Source organism: Quercus lobata, chromosome 5 (assembly GCF_001633185.2).
Source record: "Quercus lobata isolate SW786 chromosome 5, ValleyOak3.0 Primary Assembly, whole genome shotgun sequence".
In the NCBI taxonomy this organism is placed as follows: domain Eukaryota; kingdom Viridiplantae; phylum Streptophyta; class Magnoliopsida; order Fagales; family Fagaceae; genus Quercus; species Quercus lobata.
Genome location: NC_044908.1, coordinates 29,711,985 through 29,725,246, shown reverse-complemented (window position 1 = coordinate 29,725,246; position 13,262 = coordinate 29,711,985).

The window sequence follows — 13,262 nt, the reverse complement described above, 5'->3', positions numbered from 1 at the left end:
TCGTCACGTCAAACTTTTGGCGTGACCGAGTCGAGGACACCCATTATCAGTACCAACCGCTCTCCTATGAGCATACCTAGTATGGCTCCAGTGTGTTGGGAGTCAGGATCGAGGCAGGGACTAAGTGTCTCTACTTCTTCCTCTCTTCCTTCACTGGTGCTATCCTCCGCCTCCCTTTCTTAGTCTTCCCAGCACCAGTTCCATCCTGGTGCTTTCAATTCTCCCTCTTTTGCTCATTTTTCTTTCTTTTCATCTCTTCTCTCTTCTTCTCCTCCTTCTTTACTCATGTCCTCCACCTTCTTCATTCATCTCCTCCATCTTCTTCATTGATTTCTTCCTTACTATTTCCTTCTCCTTCATTTTTTCCCAAAGAAGGTTCTCATCGTAATATGAGCAGTATTGAGGCAGAGATTGGAGAGACTTTGAAGACGAGTTTAAAAGACGCCTGACAGTTTACTTATCTGTACTACGGATGTAATTGTTGCTTAGGCAGTTCACATTTTGTATAGGCTCGTTTGAGTCCCTCTTTGTACGTTGTAATAATTTTTCGTATTAATAAAAGTTGTTGTTATTTTATTTCGCATGTTTTGTCTCTATGCCTTTTTTTTTTAATTTATAAACGCTGCTCGGCACAATAATATAGCATCTAAATCAATGAAGACTAAGGCCAAAATATTTGATAATAAAAAGATGTCGCCATAACTTTAATAGAAACGCTTGGCACAATAAGGCCGACCAGTGAAAAGTAGTACTTACCCCATGCTAGCCGAGGAGTAAAACGAAGGTTTGATGCCGTGTGAGGAATAACCATTTGAAGATATATCACCCACCAAATGAACAGCCTTTTGATACGACTAAATGCTGGGGCGTTTCACCACCTTCCTCACAACTTTATTGGTCCTGACCTTTTTTGGTGTTTAAGCCGTGGATGAAGTGACCTGACATTTTTATCAAGTAACCCCTCTTACGAAATTCAAACCTTTTCTTATCAAAGTATTTGGTTTCCCCATTGGCATGGGTCCGAGGACCATACAAGGCCTTGGTTCTGTCCAAAACTTGTGATTTTTTCTCTTTTGTACTTGGTTTCCCCATAGGCTTGAGTCCGAGGACCATGCAAGGCCTTGGTTCTGTCCCTGGGCCCATATGCTGAACGGGCTTGGGCCGCAAATTTACTGGGCCCACAAATTAAGAGGTATTTCCGTAGTCTTTGATCACGCAGTACTTTTTGGCGTCCCAGTGTTCGAGGTGCGCCTTCTCGAGACTCCTCTAGCCTCAGGGTTGCAGACGACGTGGGAAATCGAGTCAGAGACGTTTTGTCTGTAGCGTTCCTTGGGACGCTGCGTGAATTAAATGCCACCGGTTTACTTCTGGATATAAATGGGATAGAGGATCACTTCACTTGCACATGACCTCTCCTGTTCCCTTCAGAACCATATTTTTTCCATATCCGCGATCTCTCTTTCTAGTGCCACTGCCTCAAAGCAAGATGTTCGAGGCGCGGATGGGGATGAAAGGTCTCCGCACGCTCCAAAGGCACCGAATCCTCAAGGTGATATGGTACGGACAAGCATGGCACAGATTCAAGCCAGTCCTCCGTCTTGACAGGAGGAAGATGGTATTCCTCTTTCTTTTAGTCAAAATCCGAAGTAGGTTCTGGTCATGCCAGATTTTTGGTAGGTTAGAAAAAGGAATTTCCGCGATCAGCGCCGTCTGCCCTGTGGCAGGCAAATTTTTGCGGGGGCTCCCCAACTTCCGGCTCCCTGCACCCTTTCTGTAGATGGTGTTAGCCTGAGGTCAGGTTCCCTGCACCTTTTCTCCACCGGTGCAAGCCCCGAGTTGGGTTCTTTTGCTACCTGAGTTATGGGCGTGCAAAGGCATTGAGGAGGAATAAGGTCTCGAGGCAGTAGCCAACTTCTCCTCTGTACTACCTCCTCGGCTTTATCTTCACTCTCTTGTATTTTTCGTTACATACGTAGTTAGCTTCAATGTAGGCTTTGTTTCAGCTTTTCATTGTACACTGTACTGTTCCTTTGTCTTAATAAAATATGTGTCTATTTCTCTATACATATCTTTCTTCTCCGTAACAACTACTTTATGCATGAATATTAAATATAAGCTTGCCCTTAATGATACTCCGGGCAGAAAAATGCTTTAACACAGATTCCTATTGGTTTAAACTCACAAGTATTATCAAGTATAACAATGGTAATCCTCAGTAAATTAAACTCTTAGAACTAACCGGGATAACTGCTGAGTGCTGCGCGATGCACGCTAGACCAATGTCCAAAACTTAGCTTTCCTCCTCCAAGTAGTTGGTTTCCCCATAGGCTTGAGTCCGTGGACCATACAATGCCCTGGTTCTGTCCAAAACCTAGTTTTCCATCATCCAGGTAGTTGGTTTCCCCATAGGCTTGAGTCCGAGGACTTTACAATGCCCTGGTTCTGTCCAAAACCTAGTTTTCCATCATCCAAGTAGTTGGTTTCCCCATAGGCTTGAGTCCGAGGACTTTGCAATGCCCTGGTTCTGTCCAAAACCTAGTTTTCCATCATCCAAGTAGTTGGTTTCTCCATAGGCTTGAGTCCGTGGACCATACAATGCCTTGGTTCTGTCCAAAACCTAGTTTTCCATCATCCAGGTAGTTGGTTTCCCCATAGGCTTGAGTCCGTGGACCATACAATGCCCTGGTTCTGTCCAAAACCTAGTTTTCCATCATCCAGGTAGTTGGTTTCCCCATAGGCTTGAGTCCGAGGACTTTACAATGCCCTAGTTCTGTCCAAAACCTAGTTTTCCATCATCCAAGTAGTTGGTTTCCCCATAGGCTTGAGTCCGAGGACTTTACAATGCCCTAGTTCTGTCCAAAACCTAGTTTTCCATCATCCAAGTAGTTGGTTTCCCCATAGGCTTGAGTCCGAGGACTTTGCAATGCCCTGGTTCTGTCCAAAACCTAGTTTTCCTCATCCAGGTAGTTGGTTTCCCCATAAGCTTGAGTCCGTGGACCATACAATGCCCTGGTTCTGTCCAAAACCTAGTTTTCCATCATCCAGGTAGTTGGTTTCCCCATAGGCTTGAGTCCGAGGACTTTACAATGCCCTGGTTCTGTCCAAAACCTAGTTTTCCATCATCCAAGTAGTTGGTTTCCCCATAGGCTTGAGTCTGAGGACTTTGCAATGCCTTGGTTCTGTCCAAAACCTAGTTGTCCTCATCCAGGTAGTTGGTTTCCCCATAGGCTTGAGTCTGTGGACCATACAATGCCCTGGTTCTGTCCAAAACCTAGTTTTCCACCATCCAGGTAGTTGGTTTCCCCATAGGCTTGAGTCCGTGGACCATACAATACCCTGGTTCTGTCCAAAACCTAGTTTTCCTCATCCAGGTAGTTGGTTTCCCCATAGGCTTGAGTCCGTGGACCATACAATGTCCTGGTTCTGTCCAAAACCTAGTTTTCCACCATCCAGGTAGTTGGTTTCCCCATAGGCTTGAGTCCGTGGACCATACAATGCCCTGGTTCTGTCCAAAACTTAGTTTTCCTCATCCAGGTAGTTGGTTTCCCCATAGGCTTGAGTCCGTGGACCATACAATGCCCTGGTTCTGTCCAAAACCTAGTTTTCTCTTCATGTGGGATCTTGGCTTTAGGGGAGTTAGCTCCTCAACCAAGCCCCTAGAGTTTATCCATACGATTAACGCTATCAAGTGCCTAGTTTGCTCTTTACGGGAGACCTTGGCTTTAAGGGAGTTAGCTCCTCAGCCAAGCCCCTAGTCAAGAAACGTAGCCCCTAGCAGAACTTTATACTAGAACTCTATAACCAACGGTTAGAAATAACGAAGAAACTCTATCGACCCACATCCTATACCAACACACAAGCCTTCCCCACAGACGGTGCCAATTGTAAGGACGCGATTCGTGGCGGACCTTAACGGTGTCGGGTTCGCACGTGAAAAGGCCCTAACAATATCATTTGTAGAGCGTGGGTTTGGAAGGCTAGGCCTTGATCGACAGGCGGTGGGTTTTTCGTGGTGTTCGTACAAGTTTAAGTTTTCCTTCACCCCTGGAGTCTTTCTCCTGGAGGTGGGCTGGGAGGCTCTGGTTTCTGGCCATTTTTCCCAACCCCCTCTATAGATTACTTACTTTTCCTTTTATACTAGCTCGCGTCCACTGTCCTTCGTCCACGCGTAGGGTTAAACTTTCCAAGATTGATACTTGTCCCATCAGTCCATACTCAAAGTCGTTAGGGATGGTTGTAAAAGCCAAAGAATGCGGCTCTGTCAAGTTCAGAGCATTAAATGGCAGTAACAGCAGCTTTCCTTGGATATTTTAGATCTTTCTTCCAAGTTTCAGTCCTATACCGTCTTTACCCCTCTTTCAAGGGGGGGAACTTTGGGTCTGCCGAGGACTGAGCTGTCCTCGCCGGTATCCATAGGCTATTTTGTCGAGCTTGGGCCATAACCCTCCTCGGCTTGGGCCTTCGGATTCTCCCCGAGTAGATGGGCCTGGCCCATAAATCATTTGGGCCCCACACTTATCATTTAAGCAATTAAAATAAAATATAAAACAAATCATCAATATCTTTTCTCTTGTCTTATAGACCCAAACGTTGTCAGGTTGTTTTGTTATGGATTAAGCTCTTTTAAAAATTATTATTAAGAATAAAGCATTTGAGAATTTAAATAGTTATTTTTGTGTTGTACTTGTCATTTTAAAATGTTAGACTACAATATTAATGAATTTGTCATAATTAATAGTTTATATTTTGTTTTTCATTATTTATTTAAAGGAAGATTTTTTTTTTTTTTTTTTTAAGGACTTGATAGTTCACATTCAAATCTAATGATAAAATGAGAAAAATAAATAATTCATTTAAGATTCTTAGGAATAAACCAAATATTATCATCTCACATTCCTAGAAATCTTAAAAGATTCTCAATGAAACCAAACATAGGAAAAGTTACATTCCTAAACATCCAAATTGCACAGAATCACATTCTTAGAAATCTAGATGTCAGGAGTAATTTAGATTCCTTCATACCAAACGTCACAATAATGTCTGCTAGTTCATGGGTTTTGTCCTATTATTTGACCCAAATTTATTAACACAATGGCCCATGGAAGATGGAACCAGTATTGGCATGTTCCAATTATACTTTAACAAGATTTGCCATTTGATTGATTAACAAATTTTTTTTTTTTTTTTTTTTTTAAATCTTGCCACATGTGGACTTTTATGATTGAGGAACTTTCTCAAAAAGTGGACTATCACACTCGTTTACATTCATTATTTTACATATATTTGTTTTTTGGTTTCTCACAGTGTTTTCTCAAGACTTTCAACTAGAGACTAATCACTGTTCGTGTCGGATGGGCCCATGAAAAGGTAAAACACTGGCCCAAGAAATTCTTTTCAAAGTGCAGGTAGTAAAATTATTTAACATATATACATCCATAATTGTGAGAATATCCACATTTTAACGCATAAAAATATATGTAAAATAAGAGATTCTTGAACCCAAGACTTGATACTTATCATAAGTTAAGAGAACTAGTAGAGATATGAAATATTGGATATGTAAGAATCAAAACCCTCGTGATTGTATAGTTTGAAAGAACCGCAACTGGACCCATCACTTACCGACCAATCTTATAACACAAGTTCGAGTTATTCAAAACACACGATTTTGTTCAGCTTAGTTATGTCACCTCGTAATTTGCTTTAAATGTGGCAATTTTCCATCCACTGACTATGGCATTAGTTGGTGGTGATTTGCAAAAAGAGTGGTTAAGGTGAAACGTTGTTAATCATTGCACTCGGAAGTTTTCGTGTGCTTAAAATCCAAAAGCAGCTTTTTATTAGGTAATACGCTCGTGGATCAATTCTGAGTTAACTAGGACACGCAATCACAGCTCATCTAGGTCTTTGAAGTGACTTTGTAAGAATCCAGTTTGAGAAATCTCCTGATAGGAGAGGAGGTATCTTTTTTGATGGATCTATGCGATAATGCACTGAATGTCTGAATTTCTCACGTTATACTGTGTGTGTGTGTGTGTGTGTGTGTGTGTGTGTGTGTGTGTGTGTGTGAAGAGCTTTTCATGATGGACAAGGCAATTCTGTTGAATAAGACGTAAAAGGACAAAAAGAAAAGTTAAGGTATTCAACATTCAAAAAACATTGTAAAATGTAGGGGTGTGCATGGGTCGGGTTGGGTCGGGTTGAGGGGATTTTTTGACCCAACCCACCATGGTGGGTCAAAAAAAATTCAACCCGACCCAACCCATCATATAAGTTCAACCCAACCCAACCCAACCCACATGGGTCGGGTTGGGTCGGGTTGAACCCATGGGTTTGACAAATTTTTTTAGTATTATTATTAAATTGAGTAGAAAAAAAAATATATTAATATATTAAAAAAGCCTAAATATTAGTATCAATGTAACTCTTTAAAGACAAACAATACTAATAACAAAACAACAATAGTAATTTATTAGAATTTGTGTGAACTAATTAACTTTTATATAAGATAGGAAGAACTGGCTATTTGAAAAAATTTATTAATTATATAATATATTTTTTATATATATTAAATTAGTATTAGTAGGAGGAATTGAGGAAATGCTGCTCTACAGCTATTTTTTTTTTTAATTATTAAATATAATATATATATATATATATATATATAAATATAGTGCCCTGTTTGATTTAAAAAAAATTATTAAACATAAAATATATTTTAAATAAATTAAATATGGGTGGATCGGTGGGTCGGGTCGGGTTTGGCGGGTTTGTAATTTTATGACCCAAACCCAACCCGACCCGCCATAAAAAAAATTTTATAACCCAACCCAACCCACCAAGCCTTAAAAACCGACCCAACCCGGCGGGTCGGGTTTGATCGGGTCGGGTTTGGAGGGTCGGTGGGTTTTCTGCACACCCCTAGTAAAATGCCACATTATTAAAGCATCCTATGTTAATGGTTTTTTTTTTTTTTTTGGGTGGATAAACGAACATCCTATGTGTTAACAGTATAAAAAAAAAATTATGAAAGATATAAAAATTTAATTAATTTAAATAAGAAACGTCACTTTTTTACGTGTATAAATACCTACAATTCACTAGTATAAGAAAAATATAAAAATAATACCAATGGAAGAAAAATATTATTTTCCATAGATGACAAATTAATGTAACATGGATCTCTAACTTTTAACCATGAAATCCACATTTTTCTTTCTTCTAAAAATAAAAATGTAGAGTCTATATTGCTAATTCTCCAAATGCAAAATAAAAGAAAAAACAAATTAAAAAATAAAGAATGCTTCTATTAAAGAGATTTTATTATATATTTTTAAGAATATGTAGCTTGAATATATTTTAGTTTAATCAGCTATCTATGGTATAAGAGTAACAAGTGAAAAATATGATTCATTAGTTATTCATTTATATATAAATGAAGTAGAATTCATTTTTAAAATTTTAGAAGGCTCATTAGTTAAATTTATATATAAGTATTTATTATTTTATAAAATGAAAATTTCTTAGTTTACATTATTTTATAAGTATTTATTATTTTATAAAAAGAATGTTGGTGGAAGAGGAAGTTTTAAAAAATCAGGGGCATGCCTTCAAGCTCCTCCTCCTTATGAGAAGGTATTTATTGCACCAATCTCATGTGACGTATGTGAGACAAGCATGTGAGTCTTAGAAGCATAGGTACAGTGGTGGAGCTAGAGAAATAATTTTTAGGGGCCCAAGCTATATATGTTGTATATATGGGTATATACATGAATAGGTTGTAATAATAATATTTGAGTTTGGAAAATATTGTTTTATAAAGTAAAAATTCAAGTTTGGAAATTTTCTAAGTGAAATTCAAAATTCAGTATTTTCGATTGGTTGAAACTTTTGCTCAATCAATCGAATGATGGAGAAAATAATCCTTAAGTCTCTAGATGATTCGATCACTATTCAATTCCTGTTCAATCAATCGAAAGGAACTCTCAACCGATCGAAACTCGAAAAAATTGAATTTTTTGCAGAATTTTCTGGTGACTGTTCAAAAAGTTTAAAGAGGTTTCAAGCCTTATGAACAGTTTTATAAAACATTTTAACTCTCCATATGTGCCTTTTGATGAAATATAACTCAAAATTGCTATGGTTATTCTATGGTTAGAAAGAAACACAAGAATTCCTGTGGTTATTTTTCAAAATTGCTATTTGTAGAACCTAACAACTTGGTTGTATCCTGGGGACAAGTTGTGATAACCCTTAAGCCACAAGAGTGTGGGGTCAAATATTGTCTAAGGATAACAATATTGTGCCTCTAAGTTATCTATTTCTGTTTGTCTTATGTGTTATCCTTGTTCTTCCTTTATTACTTTGTGTATTATTCTCAACAATATATATATATATATCCAAAAAATAATACACACTATATATTATATTTATTTATTGCTTATACATGAATAATGTTTGTAATTTTGATTTAACGTATGATTTTTTTAAGTAAATAAAAATATTTACATCAAGTGATTCTTTGAATTCTTCTATAAAAAAATAAAGTAATTATTTACATCTTTGCAAAAAAAAAAAAAAAAAAAAAAAGTAAATAAGTTTTGACATGTCTAAAAATATACAAATCAATTCAATAAAAATAAAACATAATTAATTAAATTACATGTGGTATACATTAAATACATTTCGATTTAATGAGCTAGATATGATATGAGATTAATTAAAGGAAACAATAATGCATTAGCCAACTATATAAATGCATTACATGTTTTTAGTAAAAGTCTAGAAGGGACCATTAATTAAATTTATGATAACATTTGGCTATAAATTTGGTTGTAACCAATGACTACAACTCCGCTTAATATCTTTTTATTGAATGTGAATTTTGACAAAATCCACCATTAAATTACATTTTCTTCTTATATTCTCCATGTTTGCAAAATTTCCAAAAGATCATAGATAAATAACTATATCATCAATTAATTTTTAAAATATTAAGTTTTCAAGGTCTAAAATTATGCATCAAAAATAAGGTTATGGATCAAAAATTAAATAATATCTGATTAACTCAAAATTTTGACATGTGTGTTAAGAAGATAAAGAATATACAATTCAACGGTTAGATTTTTAAAATATTTAACCATGCTAATTTTTTGAGTAGAAGTTGTAATTAAACATTGTCCCTAAATTTATGTCCAAAATTATATTATTTTGCAAAAATTACAAGAGAGATGGAGGATTTTGAAAAAGTCAAGGAGAGCCATGACTCCCCCCTAGCCCTCCTTCTCTCTGCTCCTACATGAGTTCACATGTCAATCTCACATGCATTGTATAAGATGAGTGTATATGAAAATTTCGTTTCCTTATTTTCTCTGAGAGAAAGTATCCTCTATTCTAACTTTATGAATAGAGAATACTTGTGAAGTATTCTACTACCCTAATTGATACGTTGTGATCATCTAGATTAAGTCAACTTTTCCAAGGCCCGCGGTGGGGACGTCTCTCTTGTTTAGTTTCTATCTCGTTGGAATGGTCACTTTGAGCCCATGATTTTATAGGCTAGCGCTAGATAGAGCTTATCATATCTAATCCCTACTAAAAGCAATACTAGTATTTTTCAACCACAAGTTATTGATTAGATTTAGCTACGCTCCAGAAGTCCATTTAAAACTTCAATCCGATTTAATTAACCAGTGGCCACACTTTCATAGGACCTACTCTCCATATAATCTGGGCCTTACATATGGATTAACTTCACCATGTGCAACAAGCTTCATACATATGCAATTAATATAAAGATAAAGATATATAACAGAGAATCAAACTCTATAAAATTAAGTCAATGGGGTTGGTTTTGAATCTTAACCCTCACATACGTTACAGTCAAGCATGGAAAATCTTTAACACGTAAAGAGACAAATTAGAGACAACATTTCAAGATGATCAGAAAGTCCTCAATTAACAGCTCAACTGATCATCGAACTTACTGCCCCACTTTTTGGGTTGCTAAAAGGAAGACCTAAACATTGTGTGCCGGTGGTTTTGACTTTATACTATTTGCATTTATTCACATTCCATTATTTTCTACGTATTTGAATATTAGTTGCATTTCACAGATGGTGACGTTTAGCATTGGTGGAAGCCTGGGACCATGTTCCATAAGCACTTTCAGAATTATTGCCTCTTTCAGCTTAGTAGCTAGGGCACAGTATACGCTACCGAGTTGACTCGGTATAGTATAACTCGTTGCTTTGTCACATTTCCTTGCTCTTTTTGCAAATAAATGGAATCTTAATCTTCGACGTATTTTACATTATAATTATGTATCAGTCACCATCTACAAGTTAGTTCATCCTTTTTTTTCTTTTCTTTTTTGTACCCTGTAAGTGGTACTTTGGTATTGTTCTAGCTATTTGTAAGAGCCATATAAGCTCCACGTGAAAATTAAGAACATATCTACATAGTTTAAGGATGAAAAAGAGAATTGAACAATACCAAAGTTTGTAGGTTCTTTGATCTATACGATAGCTCATGATTTAAAATATAAGAATTTCTTGTGGGTAGATATGTTGTTTTTTCTATTATTCCTCTTTGTTTTTTTTACTTTTTTTTTTTTAATTTATTCAACGTCAATACAATTACAATATGATTTAAATTTATAATATTATCAGCTCTATGCTGATTTCCCTTTTGTAGTTATAATCAAGTAAAGACGTATATTTTTTATAAGAAAAATTCATTATGGGATCTTTTATTCGTGACAGAAGACTTTAATGGTTGTGGATTAATTGGAACCACTTAATTTTTTATATTATATATCTTTAACTTCTATTTCATTTCTTCTCTCTCATTTTCTTTTGTAAGAAGTCATATTTTCCCAAAAGGTCATCATAATCTATGAATCTTTACTTATAATATGGGAAATATAATTTATAGTGGCATATGTAACCTTGGTTGTTCAAGTTACTTGGAAGGTGAGTTATTTGATTCCGTAATTTGAAACAAAGAGGTGTGGATTTGAAACAAAGAGCTGTGGAACTGAGGATATGAATAATTAATTTAGTGTGGGAATTATGTTTAATGAAGACAAATAACACTAATTACCTGTTTGATATAACTAATTTTAAATTGTACATAGAAAAATTGTACAAGCTCTAATAAATGTCTAAGTCACTAACACATGCTACAATAATTTAAGTCAAAATTAATTGTCTCTTGTTATACCATGTTTTTATTTAAAGATGATTAAATATTCTACACATAATAACCAAATTTTCTTTTAAAGTTCTTGATTTCATTTCATCCATGTGTTCCACATCACCTAAATTTCGCCTCATTTTAAAATTCGGGCAATAGGGTGATTTGAGTACGTGAATAAAAAATTAACATTTTTTTCTTGGTCTATTTTTTTTTTTTTTTTTAATGTACTTCTTGAAATAATAAATTTAAATTTGATTTTTTCAATTTAATGTTATTACCGTGAGAATTTTGAGCAATTTGAGCTAATTCATTATAATTTTTTCTTTATTTGATTTTTGAATTTGGTCCTATTGATTCATTCTATATTAATGTGCCCCTGTTATTTAATAAGATATTATAAATCTCTTTTCTAATATATTTTATAGGTGTTATGCAATTGTGATTTTAAGAACTTGTATTAGCTAGTTTTAAAATTGATAATTTGATATGGTATAAAATTATGTCATGAAAATTATATATATATATATATATATATATATATATATATATATTTGCTTAATGAAAATTATATACTTGTAAAAAGAAAAAGAAAACTTATGTATATTTCTCTTGTGTGTATATATATTTTATTTTAAACAATATGCATATTGAAATATTTCATTTTAATAGACAGGTCAAAACCGTTAATAGAACAAAATTAACAAAACATTGATTCTCTATTGATTCTTCTTTTCTTTCATGTTTTTCTTTATTTTTTTCAATGGAATGTTCTTTTGAATACTAAGTCACTAACATATATGCTTCAATATTTTGATTCACAATAATTGGAGACGCAATTTGTTTACTCTTTTTTGTGTCATGTTTTTGTTTAGGGAGAATTCAATATTCATGACCATAACTCTTTTTTTCCCTCCTTTTTGTTCTTTTCATTATCCAAAAAGTGAGAAGGATTCCCCGGCCAACGACAATCGTCTACTGTCAATAATAAGATTACATTTATTTATTTATCATGTATTTTGGGTTGTACAAAAGCACACCGACATGGGCACCATTTAGAAGACCAAAGCATAATTTTTCCCAATAATTCTAACTCGTTCGCCTTGTGACTAAAAAGGGTTTTCAAAAATCCTTAAGCATATTGTGTTGTCATATAAGTCCGAATTCAGTAATGATGGGATGTAAAACTCATATTTTACATTAATCAAAAAGAGATTGTCACATCAATTTTTCACTAAAAATTCAATAGATTCTACCACACATAATAACATCTCAATAAACTCACAATTAAGTTGGATTTTCAAATGTGTATTAGAATTGATTGAATGTAATTGTACTTATTTTCTAATATGTAATATGATAATGTGACATGTACTTGAAATTGAAAAGATAAAATTTGAGTTTCACACCACATTCTTATAAAATTTAATCTCTTTTCATATTGCCAGCTTGTAAGAGCAATATCAACTCAATGTCAAAAGAATTATAGTTAAGGAATAACTAAAAAAGAACAATACCAAAGTTAATTTGTAAGTTGATTAGTCTATACGATTACTCATAATTTAAGGTATATGAATTGGTTATGGGCATTTGTGTTCTTTTGAGTACTAATAATTCACTAATTTATGCTACAATAATTTGAGTCACGATTTGTTTACTTTTTTTATGTCATGTTTTTGTTAAGAGAGAAATAAAAATTCTATACCTAAGACCAAATCTTTTATTTTTCCCCCCTTAATTTGTTCTTTTAATTATCCAAAAAGTGAACGAGATTCACCCTGAAAACGACATTCCTCTATTCTCAATAATTAGATTTACACACACATCTCTCTCTCTCTCTCTCTCTCTCTCTCTCTCTCTCTATATATATATATATATATATATATAATTTTGGTTTGTATTAAAGCACACCGACAAAGGGCACCATTTACTAGAAGACCAAGCATAATTTCTCCCAATAACCAAGCTTGTTAGACTTGTGAGTTGTGACTCAAAAAATGCTGTCGAAAATCATTTCATTAATTTTAATGTCTAAAAAAAAAAAAAACATTTCATAATTGTCATCG